Source organism: Gadus macrocephalus, chromosome 5 (genome assembly GCF_031168955.1).
Source record: "Gadus macrocephalus chromosome 5, ASM3116895v1".
NCBI classification, from domain to species: Eukaryota; Metazoa; Chordata; class Actinopteri; order Gadiformes; family Gadidae; genus Gadus; species Gadus macrocephalus.
The window spans coordinates 15437010-15439727 of NC_082386.1; the positions used below are offsets into that span (position 1 = coordinate 15437010).

At 40.0% G+C, this 2718-nt stretch overlaps 1 long non-coding RNA gene across 1 annotated transcript; it reads right to left on the reverse strand.

Moving 5' to 3' along the window:
• Nucleotides 1–522: 522 nt before the first annotated feature.
• On the reverse strand, nt 523–2297 carry LOC132458171 (uncharacterized). The gene is made up of 2 exons (XR_009525866.1): nt 2092–2297; nt 523–1921 (listed from the first exon to the last, which is right to left on the reverse strand). It is a non-coding gene; the product is annotated as an uncharacterized LOC132458171 (long non-coding RNA).
• Between the last annotated feature and the right edge of the window lie 421 nt (nt 2298–2718).

The window sequence follows — 2718 nt, forward strand, 5'->3', positions numbered from 1 at the left end:
TAACCACATTAAGAAAAATACATTTGTTAATTTTTTTTATTAGTGAAGCCACAAGTTTTGCACATTATCCAAACAGAATACCTGAAATGTTGATATTTCAGCCCTTTCGGGTTAAAACAAGAGAAAAGGACAACCTAACAAGAGTGAAAAGTTTGGGTTAGGTGACCTATAGTTCAAAGATGTCCCTGGTCAGGTAGACTAAATAAAAGTGTATTCTCAATTGCTACAGGACATTCGTGTAATTTACTTGTGAGCTCTCCCTCAAGCCTAGAGACACATCAGTGTTGAACCACCAACTGAAAGAGGGTATTTGCCATTAGTATGAGTGACAACATTTCATGGCTATTAATTTAGTTCATTATATTTAGCCGATTTGAATAGACTTTTCTAGCAGGTGAGGCTGTCAAAGAACTAAATATGGAGCAACTACAAAAAGTAAATTTGCAGCATGACCAAATTATACAAAAAGTATAGGAACTGTTCTAGCAGATATGTTTTAGAAGTCTCTTTTGATAGGCAGGGAATAATTGTCTTTGTCACCCTGTAGTCATGCCATCAAATCTGTTGGGCAAAGTACCGCTACTGATTAATCCAGTAGACTCACCAGTCAAGTCCCCCTAGTTAGAAAATGGAAGAAACCCAGTTAGTCATGTTAATTATTCTGTTGTGACAAATGAAGACTAATACTTTCCACATATTGCGATCCAAGTTACTGGCTGCAGTCTTGGATTTTATAGTTCTATATGAATAGATTCAATTTACTAAACTATTAATCATGCTTCAGAAGAATTAACCTTTCTTGGATGGCAGATCTACCACAAGCCTCCATTGCCACAACCTCCAGATGGCTTACGACCTACGGCAACTCCTCGACTACTGCAAGCCAACAAATTGGCTCTTGCACACCAGACACGCATTTTGCTTTATTTTAGGTTTTCAAGCATCTTAAAATACCCAAATCATCGCTCCAATACACAAGTCAGCTAATGGCCTACAAGGAAATGCTGAAGCTAGTGTTAGTGATGGCGATAGAAATGGACAAGCTTGCGTGTACAAATATGCAACTAGAATTGCAAGGTTCACAGCCCAGTTGCATAAGTGGTCACAACCGTTGGATTGTAAGCAAGGGTAAAAAAATTAAAATAAAACTTCCCACAAACTAGTCAACATGGTCAATTGAAAGCCTGTACAAAACGACCCTGGAATAGTCAAATGCAGCTTTACTGCGGATGAATTAAGCCAAATTGCATAAACATCCAATGGTAAACAGTATACAAATGCAATCAAGGTTGCACTCACACTAGGCCATCTGGCCGTGGCCGTCGCAACTGTGGCCTGGCCACGGTAGGCTCTTGTAAATACGCCATCATGTCGCTAGCATCCAAACAATTCTACCAAAGCTTAACCAACTAGTGAAAAATGGAACAAAACTTTAGCACACACCCAGTGACTAATCACCTTGTCCAGGGGTGATCCAACGTGGTTTACCAGAGGGCCTTGTGGACTTAAAGTAAGCCACACATTTGACAGAGACAGCACGGAATGACGTTAAACTAAGCTAATCTACAGGTTACTAGTGCTAGTGCAATTACATGAGCATTTTGCACAATATTTGTACTCCAATGCTACGTAAAGCAGGCTTCTTCAGAAACCCGTAGCCTGCTACATTGAAGGCCAACTGTAACAAATCCTGACCAAGACCGAAAGATGGCTCTGGAAGCCACTACGGCCCACGCAGCAGATTACTGCGTGGACCGTGGTGGCTTCCAGATCAACCCTTCGGTGGACCATTCATACACATCTATTCCGAGGATGATTTGAAGACACTGGAGTCCCATGGCACTAGATTCTTTTGAAGACTAAGTTGGTATGGGGGGGCCCAAAGGGGGCCCCCCCATAGATCTCGTCAGTCATCTAACACCTGTTAAGAAAAACACACACACATCACAAGATACAAATCAGCAAAGCTAGGTTAACAAACAGCAGCGACATGCATGTCAAGGTGCAAAGAGCAGGGATACTGATGGCTTGTGTCTGAGGAGACAGCCCAAAAACGTCAACAATTAATAAAGGAAAATAACTTTTACTCACTGCGGTGGTCTGTTTCGAAGTGCCATGTTGGTAGCAATATTTGTCTGGGCTGTTCAGTCAAATGCCCACAAAAACAAACACGCAACAACGCATACTTACAGTTTGTATAAAGTGACAATAGTGATCTGCAATCTAGATCGAAAACTTTCAACCCTCACTAAACTCAACCTCGATTGACAGAGGCCGATGCGAAAAGTAAACCAAACCCATTGTATTCACCTTTAATATAGGGGTGCGTGACAGGTGATCTCAATTAAGAGCTAATCAGAAAGAAGGCAAGGCAAGGCAACTTTATTTATATAGCACTTTTCATACACAAGGCAGACTCAAAGTGCTTCACATATAAACATTGTCATACAATTAAATTAAATAATAGGTAAGTAAAAGAAAAACATATGCAAAAAAAAATAGAAGTTAAAATAAAGGCAAAGTTAAAAACACTTTTTTAGAAAGTGCAATGTCTTTAAGATTTAGCAGAAAGCTATAGCAAACATAAAAGTCTTCAGTCTTGTTTTAAAGGTGCTCAGAGTTGGGGCAAGTCTTAAATCCTCTGGGAGTTTATTCCAGCTATTTGTTGCGTAGTAACTAAATCCTTTTCTAACCTTTCCAGAAGTAATGTATGGTCTA